This window comes from Rhinoderma darwinii, unplaced genomic scaffold (genome assembly GCF_050947455.1).
Source record: "Rhinoderma darwinii isolate aRhiDar2 unplaced genomic scaffold, aRhiDar2.hap1 Scaffold_82, whole genome shotgun sequence".
NCBI classification, from domain to species: Eukaryota; Metazoa; Chordata; class Amphibia; order Anura; family Rhinodermatidae; genus Rhinoderma; species Rhinoderma darwinii.
In genome coordinates this window covers 552,440-574,686 of record NW_027464386.1, presented here as the reverse complement: position 1 = coordinate 574,686, position 22,247 = coordinate 552,440, and the positions used below count along the sequence as shown (strand labels likewise).

General features: G+C 42.2%; 1 long non-coding RNA gene across 2 annotated transcripts; it reads right to left on the bottom strand.

Moving 5' to 3' along the window:
- Positions 1-1,682: 1,682 nt before the first annotated feature.
- On the bottom strand, positions 1,683-9,778 carry LOC142731529 (uncharacterized). Of its 2 annotated transcripts, XR_012878984.1 has the most exons (5): positions 9,100-9,778; positions 6,051-6,162; positions 5,709-5,911; positions 4,549-4,642; positions 1,683-2,156 (listed from the first exon to the last, which is right to left on the bottom strand). It is a non-coding gene; the product is annotated as an uncharacterized LOC142731529 (long non-coding RNA). The 2 variants fall into 2 exon arrangements; XR_012878983.1 differs by lacking the exons at positions 6,051-6,162; positions 9,100-9,778 and having other exon boundaries at positions 5,709-6,044.
- Between the last annotated feature and the right edge of the window lie 12,469 nt (positions 9,779-22,247).

Genomic DNA, 22,247 nt, shown 5'->3' with positions numbered 1-22,247 from the left:
CATCTGATGGATTACTCTGAAAATATGGCGTAGGTGCCAATCAAGCTCCAAAGGTTGACATACTCAATGGCCTCCAGGATCTGAATTATACCTTTTTCTTTCACTAACCCATTTCTCTAGGAGTCATATATAAAGGTTGGGTCTATGGAGCCCAGATGAGCTACATTAGCAACTTTGAAAGAGCAGCCTCAGAGACATTCAGCTCCAGGATGGTCTGTGTCAGATAAGTAGTGGTTCAGAACGCACTAGACGATGTAGGTGCACGAATAGGGTCCCAACCCAATCGTAGTCAAAATAAGTATTCGGCACACAAAGCTGAGGTTTAAAGAAGAAATCTTGATTTTATTTCAAGTTGTTGTAGATGCCAGAGGCTAAGGCTGGATTCACACGAGCATGTTACGTCCGTAATAGACGGAAAGTATTTCGGCCGCAAGTCCCGGACCGAACACACTGCAGAGAGCCGGGCTCCTGGCATCATAGTTATGTACGATGCTAGGAGTCCCTGCCTCGCTGCAGGACAACTGTCCCGTACTGTAATCATGTTTTCAGTACGGGACAGTAGTTCCATGGAAAGGCAGGGACTCCTAGCATCATACATAACTATGATACTAGGAGCCCGGTTCCCTGCAGAGTGTTCGGTCTGGGACTTGCGGCCGAAATACGTTCCGTCCATTACGGACGTAACATGCTCGTGTGAACCCAGCCTTAGTGCGACGCTTCGGTCATTACATGACCTTCATCAGGCACTGTGCCGTTCTGGTTGCTGGTAGATCCAGTAGTTGGCGCTTCGTTCCGAATGGCGGCTGACCACTGTAGTTGGCGCACTTGAGATTTCTTTAAACTTTAGCTTTGAGTGCCGAATACTTATTTTGGTCTGTGTCAGATTTAGGGATGAAGTCTACAACTGGCAAGACCACCTATCTTTCCTTCGCTCTGGAAATATAGGACAGTCCACGAGGCAGCACATCATGTCTGGTCAATTCCCCTACTACTCTGTACACTAACATCTTCAAAATAGAAGAGGAAGGTGCAGATGTGATGTTAAGGTTAGGTATTTGCAGTATTGAAGTTGTATTGTGCTCCCCTTGGAGCACTGTGCAAAGGCAAAACTCCTTTATTGGCATGATGTGTAGATGGTTGGTACTCTATTTGGGTGTGCACGCTTACTTTGTTGTGTGCTCATTTGGCTAGGTCGGCATTAATGAGTGAAATGTATACAGTACCTTAGGAAAATACAGTGTGAGAAAAAGATGTTAACAGGAGCGCTCCCTAGGGTAATACCTTGAAAAAAAATGTAAACTAGTCTTCTCACCTTGTGAACCTCTTGGTTGATAAGAACATCGACTGGATGCAGTTGTCTCTCTTTTTGTAGATTCTTGTTCTTCTGACACGGAGTACAGTATGTCTCAGGCTGGGGGATCTCTTTGCTGGACTTTGTTGTATGGTGGTGTACGTTCGTCCTGATTATGACCTCTGTTTTTGTAGCAGGAAGATGTCTTTCTTGTTTGGATGTTACTCCATGGGTTACCCAGCCTACTCATTCTTCAATGAATCAGTGACCATGTCCACAATTGATTACACAGGTATAATATAGATTTCATGATAGTTCTTTGGAATGAAAACAAATTCTTTTTATGTATTTGTCTATCCATTTTTATTAGAAATACAATAAATATATTGAGGTATGTTTTTATTGACATGTGTTGCTATCAGCCAGACAGGGAAAAAATATATAGAAGGCCTTGGGAATCTGTAGGGGCAGCTGTTCTACAGGAAAGGGAGTGCAGAGACCCTACCAAACAGGACGAGGGGAGGAAGTCCATTGCCGGGCATCTGAAGAGACTTGCCATTAAACACCCAAAACCATTGTACTTCACCGCAGCCCTGCGAATCATGGACAAGGCTTCATTTTCAAAGACTTCTGGACAGTTGTCTTTTAATTGGATGGATCTTAAAAACCCCTTCTGGACAGTGGGGGATGGGAAGGAGGAGGTGTGGACGGATGACGTTCCGGCATTCTTAGATGGACATTAGTGGTTCATATCTGCTGCCTCTTTAGCGTAGAGACCTTGATCTGGCACATCCCTTTCCATGGCTGACGTTCTCGACACCAGGGCTTCCTCCTGCTGATGTTGTACGGTACATTCCCTTCAGTTCTGAAACAAGAATAAATAAAATGTCCTAGTGAAGAGTTGCTCTCTTGAAGATATTCCCCGTGACCCACACCAAGACCCTTTGTCTGCCAGGTAGGTAGATAGTGCGTTCTATGTTCAACTAAGTTAAATAAATTCACAAGTAAATCTGCTCAACTTTAAGATGCGGTTAACAGAAAGGTTTCAAAACGGGGACAGATAGGGCGCCAAGCGATGGTAGAATTTAATTTAAATACACATTTCTGGCACGACTGGTCCCTTTATCTGATCTTAACCTGACAAAGGGATCAGTCAAGTTTAGTCCCGGACCAGTCCGGTCCAGAAATACAGTCAAAATAAAATGGGTTTTACTTTACTGTCCACGTGTGAAGTATTTGTGTTACCCGCCGCTTACCTATTTTTGAAGGGGAACTCCAAGAAAAATGTGTCATGCAATCAAAGGCGCAGTGCCCACCCAAACTACATCGCAAGATTTTATTAAAAAAATTAGCTTTTATCTATTTGATTACTCCAATATGTAAAGGCCAATATCACTAACAGCTCCTGGCTCAGCCAGCAGAGGTGGGGTCCGGAGCCGAATGGGACCCAGAGCTGCTGAAGGAGCGGGAAGTACATAAAGGGGATTTGTCCGGGGGTCTGAATACATTTTAGGGTTTGGTATTAAAGGGGTTTTCCAGGCATTATAAAAATTGTAATTCAAACTGAAAATTGCACCATTTAGCAAATACCCACCTTCTAATTCTCTGCGGCTCCAGTGCCGGCGGTTCACAATCCCCTGCCGGCCTGTTTACATAGGCTGCACCAGTGATGTCCCGTATCGGCACATGATCGCACTAGTCAATCACTGGCCACAGTGGTCACGTGCCATACTTACTTAGATCACTTCTGCAGGCGATACCCTCCCTCTATACTGTCCTTACTGCAATGTTTTTATAGTGAGGACAGAATACAGGGAATATCTGGTACACAAAGTGTATTCTCACTAACCCCGCCCCATGACAAGCCATGCCCAATGAACCACGTTCTGTCAAAGGTACGCCCTGTCAAGTCCTGTCTCAATCCATCTGAAACTAAAGTGTCCCTAGAAAGAAATTCCAAATATTGTCAACTATGCTCTATTAGGGTATAGTATGAAGAATCAGTGCAGTAGGGTCTATATACTACTATATACACAAAGCTGCCATGTGCTGAACATTGCAAAACACCCTATTCATAAAAGAGCGTTAATTCCAGTCCTGCAGTCACCCTGATGACCTTATACTGTGCCAGTACTTGAGGTAGGTGTGCCCCTTTATATATTACTTGCAGCCAGAATTGGCACCGGGATTATCAGCTCATTGACGAATTCTTGAGGTCACATTTGTGTCTTGATGTCACCAGTCTGAACCAATCCTACGCCACTTGCTCTTTATAGAATTTTCAGAAAAAAAAATACCCCTAGCAATAAATACTGCATGTAAATAATATTCTCATTACAGTACAACAAATAAATGGAAAAAGAGCCATATCCCTATTAGGTCCCGCGGACATCATAGAGGTGGTCCTTGACTTCCAGTCCTGCAGTCACCATGAAGACTTTGTGCTGTCAGTGCAGGCAGAATAAAGCTGACATGGTGACAATGTAATGTTTTATATGTACTACTACTCCCTGTACTGACTGATAGTAGAGAGAATGGACTAAGCTGAAGGATTCCCGACTCTTATCAATTCTTTAAATAGGGAATATGCCCTGAATACTAACCCCAAATTTATATTACATTTATAGTAGGACAGATTTACTATTCAAATTGAGCCAGAATTATGGCGTACACGTTGTGCGCCATATTTATTAATTGTTTTAGACACATTTTGCGGCGTGCTTGACAGGGGGCGTGGCCTAGAATAAAGGGGCGTGTCTTAAACTAAGCCAACCAAGAGGTGGTATAAGGAAGAGAAAAGTGTCTAACATGTCTAGCAAAATCTATCATACATCGTGCACCACTGTGATAAATTTGGCGCAGTTTCTGACTTCCTTGTATCAGTTTACACTGTGTAAAACTCAGATAGTTTTAGGCCCCATGCACACTAACTTATTTTTGCGGCCGCAATTCACCCGCAAATCTGCAGGTGAATTGCGACCCCATTCATTTCAATGGGCCCATGCACACGACCTTGGTTTCCACGGTCCATGCATTGCCCAGGAACCTGGACCGCAAAAACAACGGACATGTCTTATTACGGTCGTGTTTTGCGGTACAGGCTCATAGAAAATAATGCACGCGGTCATATGCACGGCCCGCGATTTGCGGGCGGCCGCGGGTGACACTCCGCGGACGTACGAGCCGTAAGTCACGGTCAATGCACCTCACTATGGTCGTGTGCATGAGGCCTTAGTAAATCTGCCCCATGGTAATACCAGTGACAGCCGCTCTTTCCCGGTGGGGTACAGTCCTCCGCACATCTTCATCCACGTCTCATCTTGTATGTGCCGGATACTTTTCTCCTTATACCTGAGAAGTAACAAAAATAACATCAAAAACTAAAAAAACACAATTCCAAGTATTTCTCCCCATTTCTAAAAATAACATTTCCTGCAGGTGAATAATGGAAAATATAAAGATATAAATATATTCAGGCCTATGTGTCTGTCCAGGGGGTCAGTGAGGGTCCTGCCTGTTATATGTGGGGAGGTCGTGCTGCACAATAACGGAGGGGAAAATGTCTGTACATCAATATATATTTGTCTCTAGGAGCCCCTACAAAGTCTCAGTGAGGGCCCTGTCTGTTATACGGGGGGAGCTTGTATACAGCGTTAGTAACAGGCATGTCACTCCAGTATAGATATTTTGGGTGCCGGTTCTTCGACCTCACTGTCCATAGTTTAATTAAACACCTTAAGAAAATGGATCATCACCAAGAAGTTTTATTTAAAGGGGTACTCCCATCTTACTATTTCTCTGGGACTCACACCTATGTGGAAAACGGAGGTCTCTCCCTGACCCTGTCCTGCTTTGTTCCCACATCCCTGTCCCGTCTAATGGCTGCTGATTCCAGGTGGAGAATGACTTCGGAAAGGCCTCGCACGTCCCTCTCTCTATTCTGTTCTATGGAAGTTTCGGAAACAGCTGAGCGCTGTTGAACTATTTGTGTAACTCCCATAGTACAGAATGGAGAGAGCTGCGTGCATGCGCATAGGTGGATATCACATAAACGTCTGAGATGGAGAAAACCCTCTAAAGAGATTATGTAATTAAAGGGTTTGTACATAATTAGAAAAATAGAGCTGCTGTCTTCCAAAAACAGAGCCACACCTGTCCACAGGTGATGTGCGGTGTGTGGACAGCTTAGCCCTATACATTTCAATACAGAAAAGCTGCAATACCACACACAGCCTCTGGACAGAGGTGGCGCAGAGCTTCCATTTGGGTCATAGAGAGGGTCTCTAGCGTGATACCCCCCTCTATGATATCTAAATACCCTTATAGGGCATTTCAGGTGTAACCAGAAGTTAAGGTGATACAAAAATATATTCCATACATGAGATTTCCTTAATGGAGATATTGTAACAATAATTACTGAAAATATGTAATTGACTTTTTCCTCCATTGTAGGAATAGAACCCGAGAAGTGACGTTTTGGACTACGGAACAGTCGATCCTCCGGATGAAATGCTGTGTGGTTGGAGCGCAGTCCCAGGAGCGCTGGTGTTGTTGTGCTGATCCATGTTCTTCTTATCTGGAGCTTGTATACAGAACACGCGATCCTTCTGGTCCGACCTACTAACATATATAAGCACAGCCTAAACACACACGTAATGATATATAATAACATAACATTAACATAACATTACTATGTATCAGCCCTGATACGTCAGTCTCATCATATTTCTGGGGTCCCCGCACACAGGATATACGTTACCTCCTGTGATGATGTCACTTCCCTGTATGACATGGCTGCTCTTCCTCTTCCCGTTTCCCTTTCTGATGTATTTCCTCTTCCTGTGTGATAAGACGTGTGCTGTTGCCTCCTGCTGTGTATAACACGAGATGCAACATAATAAATGTAATAATAATCGCAGAAAGCGAAAAAGATTTTGTTCATTTCCATTCACATCAATGGTTATTTGTTTGCAGCCGTTTTTCTGAGCCATACTTGTCTGTTTTTAGAATCAACTACAGGGAGATTTGAGATGTGGTTTGAGAATTTCTTTCCTATGTAAACCCCACCGATAAGGACAGCTAAGAAGCCTCAGTTATCAGCGAGCGACCCCATCATTAGACTAAGCAGAGTGCCCCCATACAGTGCCAGCAGAGTATTGTCCCTTACACAGTGCCAGTATACTGCCCCCTCATAAACAACACTACCAGCAGAGACCCCTCAATAAACCATATTGCCAGCAAAGTGCCTCCAATAATTAGTGCCAGCAGACTGCCCCCAATAACCACTACAAGCAGAGTTCCCCCTCACAAATAGTCCCAGCAGAGTGCCTTCCTTTATGCAGCTACATCATGTAAGATCTTCCCTAGTTTGGAAGTCTCCAGGACAATCTGGGAGAGAAGACAAGTGTGATGTAACCTGGTTGCAGTGTGTAAATGTAGCCTGAAACATCACGTGTAGCCCCTAAGTCTATGTTCACATGTTACATATTTATTGCAGATTTCCATGGTCAAATTGACACATAAAGTATGAATGTGAATAGGGTTCTAGAAAACTGCATAAACTTGCAGCAGTAACAATCTGCAGTAGATTGTAATGCAAAGGATGCACAGCCAAATATGCTGCAAAATCCACATGTAATATATGGAGAAATATTAGGCCTAGTTCACACAGAGTTTTTTTGGAGCATTTTTTTACGTGGAAACCGCATCAAAAAACGTCCGAAAACTAATCTTATTGATTTCAATGGGATGCAGAGGCGTTTTTCCCACGAGAAAAAAACACTCACAGGAAAAAGCAGCGTCAAGCCCTTTCTTCAAGCGTTTCCGTCTCTGACCTCTCATTGACATCAATGGGAGGCAAAGAAAACGGTTTTCGCAGCATTTTTGCGTGCGGTGCTCAATGGCCGTGGTCGAAAAATGCGTCAAAAAAGCGGCAGAAGGAATTTTGAGGCAGATTTTTCCACCTGCAAAAAACTTGGTGTGTAAACAGGGACTTCGCGTCCACATGTGACCTACTCTATCCAATCACAGCTGTAATTCCAGCCAAGGCTGCCTAAGATTATGTTCACACCCCCCACTTCTCCTGCGGTTTGGCCGTTGCAGCCCGATGAGGAGGGATTATAACTAGAAATTGTGGATATAAAGAACATGCAGAGGTTTCTGTGTGACAGTCTAAGGGCATGACCAGACGTGGCGGAGTTCTGCATACACTGTCCGCATCAATGCCGCACATAATCTGCGTTGCAGATTCTGTCGCGGCTTTGCCTAAAATGGGCATTAAATTGATGCGGACTGGCCGTTGCGTATTGAGGGGGAAAGGGCTTCCCTTCTCTCTATCAGTGCAGGATAGAGAGAAGGGACAGCCCTTTCCCTAGTAAAAGAAAAATAAATTCATACTTACCCGGCCGTTGTCTTGGTGACGCGTCCCTCTTTCGACATCCAGCCCGACCTCCCTGTATGACGCGGCAGTTCATGTGACCGCTGCAGCCTGTGATTGGCTGCAGACGTCACTTGGACTGAAACGTAATCCCGGGAGGCCGGACTGGAGGAAGAAGCAGGGAGTTCTCGGTAAGTATGAACTTCTATTTTTTTTACAGGCTGATGTATATTGTGATCGGATGTCACTGTCCAGGGTGCTGAAACAGTTACTGACGATCGTTTAACTCTTTCAGCACCCTGGACAGTGACTATTTACTGACGTCGCCTAGCAACGCTCCCGTAATTACGGGTGCACACACGTAGTCACCCGTAATTACGGGAGCCCCATTGACTTCCTCAGTCTGGCTGTAGACCTAGAGATACATAGGTCCAGCCAGAATGAAGAACTATCATGTTAGTAAAACCAGTACGCTCCGCAGCACACATAACATCTGCGGACTTCATTGCGGAATTTTCACTCTCCATTGAAGTCAATGGAGAAATTCCGCAAAGAGTCCGCAACAAGTCCGCTACACGTCCGCAACAGCCAGTGTATGCTGCGGACACCAAATTCCGCACCGCAGCCTATGCTCCGCAGCGGAATTGTCCTCAACGTGTAAACTAACCCAATTAAAAAGCTGTGGAAAGCAATGGAGAAACGTGTACGCTGCAGATTTCTGCTGCGGACTATCCGCAGCGGAATTCCAGAGCAATTCCGCCACGTCTGGTCATGCCCTAAGGCTCTGTTCACATCTGCATTGGGGTCCCGTTCTTACGTTCCCGTCAGAGGTTTCCGTCAGAACAGGACCCTGAGCAGACACAAACTGACACCGACGGAAACCAGGGGTTTCCGTTTCCATCACCATTGATTTCAGTAGTCGACTGCGCAATTGCTTCCGGCAAAACGAAGGGTCCGGTCCACAAAAGAGACAAACGGAAACCACGGGCACCGGCTCCGTCACCATTGAAATCGATGGTGATGGAAACCCCTGGTTTTCGTCGGTGTCTGCTCAGGGTCCCGTTCTGACAGAAACCTCCGACGGAACGTCAGAACGGGACCCCAACGCAGATGTGAACAGAGCCTGATATGGATGAGAAAGGGGAGGTGGGACTACTCATTTAATATGCCCTGATACTGAACTGGTATTACTAGTATTATACCCTGTTCTATGAACTCTACCCGCTGGAGTACCCCAAAGATGCTTGTACCACTGATCGAGGTGCCATGTGTTTTGTAGTAAAATTAAATTGGTATTTGATTATATTTTTTACAGTTAATATTTATTAAAAATTAGGTTTTAAAGTTTTTTGCCTGGCAGTGATAGTTTGATATTTGTCCAATACCTATTTATTTCCATATTTCATGGATATTATGAGGTGGGACGACTCACCTAACCAGTATGTTCCTGACGGGAGCTGCATGCGTCCATCTCATCAAGTCTCCGATCTCCTGGCAGCTCCACTTTGTACAGATCCTACAATGAAAATCTATGCAAAAAGTTTACACCAAAAAAACAGAAAATTCTACTGCGGAACCAGGATTGTTGTTGTGTGGCAGGGCTGCACCTCGCCCTTCTGCTGCCGGAGGTAAACAGTGAAATAGCGCCACCACCTGCATCACCATAGAGTGGCCATGTGGGGTAGAGAAAAGATAGCAAAGAAAATATAGAAAACCTTTATGTTTACATATGTAGTAGAAATCTATTTAACCCCTTCCCGCACCTTGGCGTAACTGTACGTCCAGATAAGCAGTAACTTCGCGCACCTGGGCGTACAGTTACGTCCGCGCTTTAAAAGTTAACCGCCGCGCGGCGCTACACCGCAGCGGCGGTTAACTGCGCAGGGTGTCAGCCCTGCTCTCCCCGTTGCCGATCAGCGGCCTGTCGCCGCTGAAATCGGCAATTAACCCCTTCGATGCGGTGGTCGATTGCGATCACCACATCGAAGAGGTTTACAGCGGATTGGCAGCCCCCCACATGTATTTGCGGGGGCTGGCGATCCTTATCATGGCAACCAGAGGCCAGACAATGACCTCCGGGTTGCCATGTACGGAAGCCTCGGAGGATCAGCCTCCGGCCGTTCCTCCTCTGCTTCCTGTCAGTGTGACAGTTACGTCACAATGACAGTTAGAACACATTACACTACGTGTGTAGTGTAATGTGTTCCAGCAGCGATCAAAGCTGCAAGTCTAAGTGTCCCCTAGTGGGACAAGTGAAATAAGTAAAAAAAAAGATAATAAAAATGTTTTTAAAAAGTGTAAAAATAAAAGTTAGAAGTGACATAAACAAAGAATGCTTTTTTTCCTATAATAAGAATTTTATTATAGGAAAAAAATTAACACGTTAAAAAAAGTACACATATTTGGTATCACCGCATTCGTAACGACCCCAACTATAAAACTGTAATATTATTTTTCCCGCACGGTGAACACCGCGAAAAAAATAAACGAAAAACAGTGCCCGAATCACAATTTTTTTGGTTACCAACCCTCCCAAAATATACAATAAAAAGTGATCAAAAAGTCGCATGTACGCCAAAATGGTACCAATACAAACTACATTTCGTCCCGCAAAAAACAAGCCTTTACACCGCTTTTTTGACTGAAAAATAAAAACGTTATGGCTCTAAGAATATGGTGACACAGAAAATAATTTATTTTATAAATAAGTGATTTTATTGCACAAACGCTGCAAAACATAAAAAAATTATATACATCTGGTATCGCCGTAATCGTACCGACCCGCAGAATAAAATATAATGGTCATTTATAGCCCAGGGTGAAGGCCATAAAAAAAAACAAATAAAAAACATTGTCAGAATTGATGGTTTTTGGTCACCTTGCTTGCCAAAAAATGGAATAAAACGTGATCAAAAAAATTTCTGGTACCCCAAAATGGTACCAATGAAAACTACAGATTGTCCCGCAAAGAATAAACCCTCACACGGCTCCAGTGGAGAAAAAACTAAAACAGTTCTGGCTCTCAGAATATGGCGATGCAAAATGTGCAGAGTGTTCCAAAAGCGGATAAGATCGGGCGCCATTTATCAGTGCGACACATATCTGCGGATAATTATTTATTTACTGCATTATTATACCCTCTTATTATACCCTGATGTACCCCGCACAGATAACATTTACCCTGATGTACTCCGCACAGATAACATATGCCCCCACATTATAAACTGAAATACCAGCAAAACCCCAAACAGAACTACTACCAAGCAAACTCTGTGCCCCAAAAGCCAAATGGCTTCCCTCCCTTCTGAGCCCTGCAGCGTGCCTAAACACCAATTTACGTCCACAGATATGGCATCGCCATACCCGGGAGAACCCGGTTAATATTTTGAGTTATTTGTCTTCAGTGGCACAAACTGGGCATAACATGTAGTGCACTAAAATGGCATATGAGTGGAAAATTGTAATTTTCACTCCGCACCATGCGCTGCGCATTAACCCCTGCGCGCACCAGGTCATAGCATGTCTTAGTGTGGGGGGTGATGTATGGAGCGTCTCACGGAAAAAATAAAGAATTTAGAACGGCAAAATCACTGTTTTTTTGGTCACCTTAGCTCTACCTAAAAATGTAATAAAAAGTGCTCAAAAAGTTGTATTTACCAAAAAGTTGCACCAATAAAAACGACCGCTCGTCCCTCAATAAATAAGCCCTCATACCGCTCTATTGACTGAAAAATAAAAACGTTGTGGCTCTTGGAACGCGGGGAGGAAAAAACTAAGAAGGAAAAGAAAAAAATGGATCACTCCAGAAAGGGTTAATTACTTTCTAATGAAAAACCATTTGTGACCACACGTGGGGTATTGCCGTACTCGGGAGAAATTGCTTTACAAATGTTGGGCAGCTTTTACCCCCTTTATCCTTTGTGAAATTGAAAAAAATGCAACATTTTAGTGGAAGAAATGTCGATATTCATTTTCACGGCCTAATTCTAATAAATCCTGCAAAAGACTTGTGGGGTCTAAATGCCCACTATATCCCTAGATAGATTCTTTAAGTGGTGTAATTTCCACTTTTGGGGGGTTTCCACTGTGTTGGCCTCTCAGAGGCTTTGCAAATGCGACATGGCACCCAAAAACCATTTCAGCTAAATTTGAGCTCCAAAAGCCAAATAGCGCTCCTTCCCTTCTAAGACCCGCTGTGGGTCCAAACAGCAGTTTATTACCACATATGGCATATTTCCGTAATCGGGAGAAATTGTTTTACAAATATTGGGGTGCTTTTTCTCCTTTATTCCTTGTAAAAATTAAAAAATGGCTACCTTTTTTCAGAAAAAAAGTCGATTTTTACCTTTACAGAATAATTTCAATGAATTCAGCAAAACAACCGTGGGGTCAAAATGCTAACTTTACCCCTAGAAAAATTCCTTGAGGGGTGTACTTTCCAAAATGGGGTCACTTTCCGGGGGTTTCCACTATTTTGTTCCCTCCAGTGCATTTCAAACGTGACACGGCACTGAAAACCATTCCAGCAAAATCAGAATTTCAAAATCCAAATGGTGCTCCTTTCCTTCTGAGTCCTGCTGTGGGTCCAAACAGCAGTTTATTACCACATATGCTAATTGCTATAATTAGGAGAAATTGCTTTACATATGTTGGGGTGTTTTTTCTCTTTTATACCTTGAAAAAATTAAAAATTTCTACGTTTTTTCAGAAAAAAGTAGATTTTCATCTTCACAAACTAATTCAAATAAATTTAGCAAAAAAACTGTGGGTTCAAAATGCTAACTATACCCCTAGATAAATTCCCTGAGGGGTGTAGTTTCCAAAATGAGGTCACTTTTGGGGGTCTTTATTGTTTTGGCCCCACAAGACCTCTTCAAACCTGACATGGTACCTAAAATATATGCTAAAAAAAGAAGGCCCCAAAATCCACTAGGTGCTCCTTTGTTTCTGAGGCCTGTGTTTCAGTCCATGATCGAACTAGGGCCACATGTGGGGTATTTCTAAAAACTGCAGAATCTGGGCAATAAATAATAAGTTACATTTTTTGGGAAAAACCTTCTGTGGTATAGAAAAAAAATGTATTACAAATGAATTTTGTATAAAAAAAATGAAATTTGTAACTTTCACCTCTACTTTTCTTTAATTCCTGTGAAACGCCTAAAGGGTTAATACACTTTCTGAATGCTGTTTTGAATACTTTGAGGGGTGCAGTTTTCAAAATGGTGTGATTTATGGGGACTTTCTAATATATAAGACTCTCAAAGCCACTTCAGAACTGAATTGGTCCTTGTAAAAATCGCCTTTTGAAATTTTCTTGAAAATATGAGAAATCGCTGCTAAAGTTCTAAGCCTTGTAACGTCCTAGAAAAATAAAATAATGTTCAAAAAACGATGCCAAACTAAAGTAGACATGTGGGGGATGGTAACTAGTAACTATTTTGTGTGGTATTACTATCGGTTTTACAAGCAGATACATTTAAATTTAGAAAAATGCAATTTTTTGCAATTTTTCGCTAAATTTTGGTGTTTTTCACAATTAAATACTGAATCTATCGGGCAAATTTTGCCAGTAACATAAAGTCCAATGTGTCACGAGAAAACAATCTCAGAATCGCTTGGATAGGTAAAAGCATTCCGGAGTTATTACCACATAAAGTGACACATGTCAGATTTTAAAAATCGGCTTCGTCCTGAAGTCCAAAACAGGCTCAGTCCTGAAGGGGTTAATACAAATGAATAATATTTATAAAAATCTTAATCACATGCTGCGTTAGGCCTCATTCACACGACAGGGTCCGAGTGTCGGCCGGGAAAATCGGCCGTTTTTGGCCGATTTTCCCGGCCGGTTTGCATTCGTTCCGATTCCGTTCCGGGCCATGTTGCCGTTTTTACCGGCCGATTTGGACCCGATTTGCATCCGGTTTTTTCCCCGACCGTTTTTTAATCGGATGAATTTTTTGCACTTTACTTATTTTTTTATTATTATGGTCTGTCCCTCAAAGGTCAAAAAATACCTTTTTGGAACTTTTAATATTTTTTTTCTTTCTTTTACACCATGTTTTTCCTGTAACTGGAGCTGCACAGCAGCCCCAGTTACAGGGGAAATCAGTCCTCTCACAGTGACGATTGTCATTAATAGGGCTGTGCTAGGTCTAGTAAGACCCAGCAGCAGTCTGTCACTAACGGCACCCGGCGATCATGTGACCAGTCACATGATCACCGGGAGGAATAGAGAAGGCACCGCTGCTGTCTCTATTCCTATACACAGCGTTCATTGAGCGTTGTGTAAAAAGACATCGTAGAAGACAGAAGCAGTGAAAGCTGCTTCTATCCTCTCCTCAGGGTCCCCGGCAGTCACTGACAGCCGGAGACCCGACATTCAGCTGCCCGATCGCGCGGGCAGCAAGTTAAAACCTGAGCCGTAAAAAGTCTATGGCTCAGGTTTTAAGGACCCTGACCGCTGGCCGTAAAAACACAGCCAGCGGTCGGGAACCGTAACAAGCAGGGGAAGGGAGCCAGCGCAGCGCTCCCTTCCACCTGCTGTACACCTCGACCCTGCCACACAGTATCACCAGCGTAGCCATTCGTCCGAATGGCATCAACTCCTCCTCCTCACATGCACTCTGCACTGTGAGGAGGAGAGAGTGCACGAGCGACGGTTGACCCGGCCATCACTCGGGACACATTCCGGTGATGGCCGTGTATTACCCGGCCCCATAGACTTCTATGGGAGCCGGGCGGCCGGCCGAAAATAGGGCATGTCCCATTTTTTGACGGCCGGTTTTCCTGGCCCGTCAAAAAATCGGTCGTGTGAATAGCCCCATTAGGGGTCTATTGTTCCTAATGCAGCCGGGTGCCGGCCGATTTATGAACGGCCGGCACCCGGCCGGGAAACCCTGTCGTGTGAATCCCGCCTTAATTCTGCAGTGTATTACTGACATACCTACCTACCTACCTGCACTCATTATATTACACTCATCCATTATATACCTACCTGCACTCATTATATTACACCCATCCATTATATACCTACCTGCACTCTTTATATTACACTCATCCATTATATACATACCTGCACTCATTATATTACACTCATCCATTATATACCTACCTGCACTCACTATATTACACTCATACATTATATACCTACCTGCACTCATTATATTACACTCATCCATTATATACCTACCTGCACTCATTATATTACACTCATCCATTATATACCTACCTGCACTCATTATATTACACTCATCCATTATATACCTACCTGCACTCATTATATTACACTCATCCATTATATACCTACCTGCACTCATTATATTACACTCATCCATTATATACCTACCTGCACTCATTATATTACACTCATCCATTATATACCTACCTGCACTCATTATATTACACTCATCCATTATATACCTACCTGCACTTATTATATTACACTCATACATTATATACCTACCTGCACTCATTATATTACACTCATCCATTATATACCTACCTGCACTTATTATATTACACTCATCCATTATATACCTACCTGCACTCACTATATTACACTCATCCATTATATACCTACCTGCACTCACTATATTACACTCATCCATTATATACCTACCTGCACTCACTATATTACACTCATCCATTATATACCTACCTGTACTCATTATATTACACTCATCCATTATATAACTACCTGCACTCACTATATTACACTCATACATTATATACATACCTGCACTTACTATACTACACTCATACATTACATACCTACCTGCACTCATTATATTACACTCATACATTATATACCTACCTGCACTCACTATATTACACTCATACATTATATACCTACCTGCACTCACTATATTACACTCATACATTATATACATACCTGCACTCACTATATTACACTCATACATTATATGCCTACCTGCACTCATTATATTACACTCATCCATTATATACCTACCTGCACGCATTATATTACACTCATATATTATATACCTACCTGCACTCATTATATTACACTCATCCATTATATACCTACCTGCACTCATATTACACTCATCCATTATATACCTACCTGCACTCACTATATTACACTCATCCATTATATACCTACCTGCACTCATTATATTACACTTATACATTATATACCTACCTGCACTCACTATATTACACTCATCCATTATATACTTACATGCTGGCCCTTTAAGAAACGGCCTGGGCCAGCGCGCACTTGGTATCCGGCTGCCGTGAGCAGGAGACATCAGTGGACGTTAGCGACCTCGTGGTGGAGGAGGCTGTCAAGCAAGGTACAGGATCCAGCGACGGAGACCACTGGCAGGAGAGGGACCTGCCGCCAGCATTACAATAACTTTACCCCAGTCCTCTGCAGTCCAATCAATATACTTAAAACAGGATGTCAGTCTGTCCTTGATGTTTTTCTTGGAGAGAAGTGGCTTCTTTGCAGCTCTTCTTGACACCAGTCCAGCCTCCAAAAGCCTTCACCTCACTGTGCGTGCAGATGCACTGACAGATGTCTGAGGAAGCGCTGCACTGCTGTTGAACCGATCCCATAGCTGAATCCTCTTTAGGAGAAGGTCCTGGTACTTGCTGGAATTTCATGGACACCCTGAAGCCTTCTTCATAGCAAATGAACCTCTCTCCTTGAAGTACTGGATGATCCGATAAATGGTTCATTTTGGGGTAATCTTACAAGCAGCAATGTCCTTGCCTGTAAGGCCCTTTTGATGCAAAGCAATGATAAGCAAGTTAACGACATCCGTTATATGTCAATGTGGTGATGTATCTAGACGACATCAAGATTTTCTCACCCGCTTTGACTACACATTGGAAACGTGTTCGACAGGTCTTTCAATGGTTGCTGGAGAATAAGCTCTGTGCAAAGTTGGAGAAGTGGGTCTTCCAGAAATCCTCCCTTCCCTTTCTAGATTATATAGTCTCTGACCAGGGATTGAAGATGAAAAATAGATATTGGGATGCACTCCTCAATCAATTGGCGTGGTGCTAGTAAGGTAGGGACGAGAATCCCACAATATTGAAAATATACAACCCCAGCACTCACAGAGGTACGCAAAAGATCCAGATGCAAACAAATTTAAGTTTTATTGCAACAAAAGATGGTAAAGTTGAGGTGGAAAGCGACTTGGTAAGACGTTTCGGCCGAACCTCGGCCTTTGTCACGGTCGCTAAAATGATAAAGAATAAAATGCTTTTACAAAGTTGGCAATAAAATTTACAAAAATACAGTATGAACAAATGAAAATAATAATATGAAAATAACATATATAGATGAGTTCTCTGTTTACATGAAATTATATAGAGCTGTCACCTCAGATATACACAGAGAACAATTATTATACATTATAAGGAAAAATAAAAATATTTTAATACTGAACTGTATAAAGAAAATTGCGTGATCAATTAGTGGAACACGTAACACAAGAATTAAGGAAATCATAATCATCTATGAAAGAATAAGTCATAATGATCTATAAAAACAAGACTAGGGGCTGAATAGTCAGAACAAAATTAAGTTAAATATGCTCAAGGAGGATCTAGCAGTATATAGCTGTATGTGGCATAAACAATCTGGAAACCTCTGATGGTGATGCAATACCTAGGTTACATATATTGATTTAGTTTTGTTATTGTGGTGGGGAGAGGAAAGAGTCCTCACTGTAGACCATACCATAAAGTACCGGTAGAAAATAAAGGACAGTGTGAAAAGGAACAAACACTAGAGGATAAACTAAAGGGAGAAAGTAAGAGGAAAGACATGTGCTGCTGTACCTGTAAGACGATATCACTGGTATGGGTTGTCCGCCGGATATTCCCTGTGTGTCTGTGCTATGTGAGTTGCGTCTGTGTTTATACCAGACCAACCGGAACTGATGTCAGTGGTACAGCCAGAGCCGTCTAACAGCTGATATGTGAGTGCAGTGAATATTCATGAGGTAATTATAGCAAGGGACCGTGAAAAAGAAACCTTCTGGGAGTATTGACAGAGCCATCTAGCTGCTGATATGTGAGTGCAGTGAATATTCATGAGGTAATTATAGTAAGGGACCGTGGAGAAAGAGAGCAAAGGGACCTAGCAGCTGATGTGAGTGCAATGAATATTCCTGAGGTTATTATAGTAAGAATGTGTGTTAGTGTGTGTATATATATATATATATATATATATATATATATATATGTGAGTGGCATGTAATGAAGGAATGCAACTATATAGAGAAGTATGTTGACAGAAACTGATTGGACGCTATCTAGTTGCCATGACAACGAACCAGAGAAGGAAAGGGACCGTATGTCTGAAGGTATAGATGATCTCAGCCCATGTGTATGGGATGTCAATGTAAGGATAGATGTAGGAACGGTATAGAAGGTGATAGTAGTCATGGCAACATGGAGAGAAGGGAAAATTAGAAAAATTAGAAAAAATTTTGAAAAAATAAAAATAAAAAATAAAAATCAGAAAAAATATATATGTATAAAAATGAAGGAATAAAGATGAGATTTGACAGCCGGTTTTATGGTACTTTTACCTGGTCCATGTGGATGTGTTTTTTCTCTAGCGTATCTAGAAACAGAAAAGACAACAAGTTAGAATATGCAAGTCAAACAAGATATAGGAACTGGCATTAATACATGAACTGCACAGAAGATAATAGGGTTTCGTATCAATTCATTAGGTCAAATTCCCTATTGAGACCCCTGGGACTTAAGGTTTGTAATGTATGTATCCAGTAGGATTCCCGTTCCTTAAGTAAATGTATGTGGTTGCCACCTCTACGTGGTTGAGGAACGTGTTCAATTATCTGGAACTGAAATTGGGAAAGTTGATGATTAGCCTTACTGAAGTGGTCTGGTAATGGTAACCAGTTTTTGTTACAGCGGATAGTAGATTTGTGGCTTGTTATGCGATCCCTAATGTGTTGTGTGGTTTCGCCCACATATATTAGCCCACACGGGCACTTTACCAGGTATACCACAAAATTGGTATCACATGTATAGAAGCCTTTTATGGGAAAAGATTTGTTCGTGTGGGGATGCTGGAACCGATCACCCTTGATAACGTTGGAGCAGCATGAGCAATGGAGGCATGGGAAAGTTCCATTATGTCTGGGTCGTAAGAAAGTTTGTCTGGGCAATTTAGTGTTGCTGCCAATGTCTGCTCTAACCAATCTATCCCTGAAATTGGGTGGGCGTTTGAGGCACATCATCGCAGGCGACTTAAATTCTAGAATGGTCGGGTAGGCTGTACTGAGGTGGTGCCAATGTTTTCTAATAATTTGTTGGAATTTTGGAACCAAAGGGTGATATGTATGTACAAACGGAATTCTATTTAGTTTAGTGTCGTTGCGGGTGGTACAAGGTGTGTGATCTTCTTGAATCGTATTATGCAGTTCTTGTTGAAGTATCCGTGAAGGATAACCTCTGTCTTTGAATTTGTCAGTCATTTCTTGTAATCTAGTGTGTCGTGTTGTCTCATCTGTTACAATCCTAGAGATGCGTTTATATTGAGATTTAGGAAGTGAGGTTTTAGTTTTATACGGATGGTTACTCTGGAAATGGAGCAGGCCATTTCTGTCTGTGGGTTTGGTATATAGATCGACAACTAGATGGCCAGTGTTATTTTTCTTAACCAACGTGTCCAGGAAGCTTATCTCCTGTGAACTCAGATTTAATGTAAATTGTAGACCCTCACGTATGGTGTTAATTTCCTGGACAAAATCTATGGCAGATTGTTCAGTACCTTTCCATATGCAAAATATGTCATCTATATATCGATGCCAGCAGATTGCATTATCCCTGAATCTAGGATTCTTACTATAATAACCTCAGGAATATTCATTGCACTCACATCAGCTGCTAGGTCCCTTTGCTCTCTTTCTCCACGGTCCCTTACTATAATTACCTCATGAATATTCACTGCACTCACATATCAGCAGCTAGATGGCTCTGTCAATACTCCCAGAAGGTTTCTTTTTCACGGTCCCTTGCTATAATTACCTCATGAATATTCACTGCACTCACATATCAGCTGTTAGACGGCTCTGGCTGTACCACTGACGTCAGTTCCGGTTGGTCTGGTATAAACACAGACGCAACTCACATAGCACAGACACACAGGGAATATCCGGCGGACAACCCATACCAGTGATATCGTCTTACAGGTACAGCAGCACATGTCTTTCCTCTTACTTTCTCCCTTTAGTTTATCCTCTAGTGTTTGTTCCTTTTCACACTGTCCTTTATTTTCTACCGGTACTTTATGGTATGGTCTACAGTGAGGACTCTTTCCTCTCCCCACCACAATAACAAAACTAAATCAATATATGTAACCTAGGTATTGCATCACCATCAGAGGTTTCCAGATTGTTTATGCCACATACAGTTATATACTGCTAGATCCTCCTTGAGCATATTTAACTTAATTTTGTTCTGACTATTCAGCCCCTAGTCTTGTTTTTATAGATCATTATGACTTATTCTTTCATAGATGATTATGATTTCCTTAATTCTTGTGTTACGTGTTCCACTAATTGATCACGCAATTTTCTTTATACAGTTCAGTATTAAAATATTTTTATTTTTCCTTATAATGTATAATAATTGTTCTCTGTGTATATCTGAGGTGACAGCGCTATATAATTTCATGTAAACAGAGATAACTCATCTATATATGTTATTTTCATATTATTATTTTCATTTGTTCATACTGTATTTTTGTAAATTTTATTGCCAACTTTGTAAAAGCATTTTATTCTTTATCATTTTAGCGACCGTGACAAAGGCCGAGGTTCGGCCGAAACGTCTTACCAAGTCGCTTTCCACCTCAACTTTACCATCTTTTGTTGCAATAAAACTTAAATTTGTTTGCATCTGGATCTTTTGCGTACCTCTGTGAGTGCTGGGGTTGTATATTTTCAATATTCAGGGATTGAAGATGGACACCAACAAAATATCTGCTGTGTTGAACTGGCTTTGTTCTCAGGGTCTCCGTGTAATTCAACGCTTTCTGGGATTTGCACATTTCTACCGGCAGTTTATTCCCCACTACTCTTCATTACTGGCGTCTATTTCAGCTCTTACAAAGAAAGGAGTGAATGCCAAAAATGAGACCCAAGAGACCAAATAGGCATTTCTTCAACTCAAACAGTCTGTCTCTGCCGCCCCTATATTGCAGCATCCGGACGTCTCCAAGCAAATCTTCTTTGAGGTGGATGCCTCTACTATCGGTACAGGTGCAGACCTGACGCAAAAAGGTCTTACCGGCAAGACTGTTACCTGCGGCTTCTTCTCCTAGTTATTTTCTCCTGCCGAGAAGAATTACTCTTAGAGATCAGGAGCTTCTGGCCATTGAATTGGCATTGGAAGAGTGGAAACATCTGCTAGAAGAGGTCATGCATCCTGTAATTATTTTCAGACCACGAATATTTGGTCTATCTACAGACCGCTCAGCGGTTGAATCCGCGCCAGGCCAGGTGGGCGCTCTTCTTTGCCTGATTTGAAATTCTGTTACATTTCCGTCCTGCCGAAAGGAATACTGAGGCTGACGCTCTGTCTCAGTGATTTGAATTTCACTTGGTTTTTATTTTTCCAAAGTACAATACAAAAGTATACAACATCCCAATGATACAGTCTCACAGTGTTGTATACAGAACACAGAAAAAGCTTGCACCTTTAGATATCAGAAACGTGCCTCGTACGTTGACATACTGACATATTAACAGACAAACAAACATAAAAACAGACATACAAAGAGCGGTGGTGATAAATACAAGCAATTATACATATGAGATGTCAAAAAGGAACAGGATGATGCAGGATACGAAAACCATGTATAAGTTAGCACAGATACATTCACAGAGTGACAGAGTTCTTGCGGAGCAGAAGTTGAACATGGGGTAACTCCGTCCAAGGGGCCCATTGAGACAAACACTTCTGCCTATAACCTTTAGATGTAGCAAAGTGAAATACGTAATAGAAGTGAAGATAAACCCTGTTTAGCACCTCCGAGAGATTCAGAGCCTCAGCTGTTTTCCATCTCTTGGCTATATGGAATCTGGAAGCGATAAGAATATGGCTTATTGGCCACCTATATTCTAAAGGGATCTCATCCATCTGCATATCCAATAAAGCCAATGCAGGGGAAGGTAAAAGTTCTGCTCCCATTAATTCTGATATGTAGCGGAAGATACGCTTCCAGAATGGGTAGACTGATTTACATGTCCACCATAGATGAAATAATGTGCCCCTTGCTCCACATTCCCTCCAACACAAAGGAGAAGCCCTGGCTTGCATATGTTGTAACAGGTGTGAGGTACCAACGAAACAGAATTATCCTAATGGCTTCTATATGATTGACACATTTGGATATCCTATGTGAGTGATGTAAAGCAGCCCTCCAGTCCTCCTCCGAGAACTCCCGACCCATATCCGTCTCCCACTGAGACATGTATTTCAATTTGAGAAATGAGCTGTGGGTGTTTAAGGACAAGTAAGCTGAGGCCAAACCTTTCACCGATGTAATATCCGAATCTGTCTCGG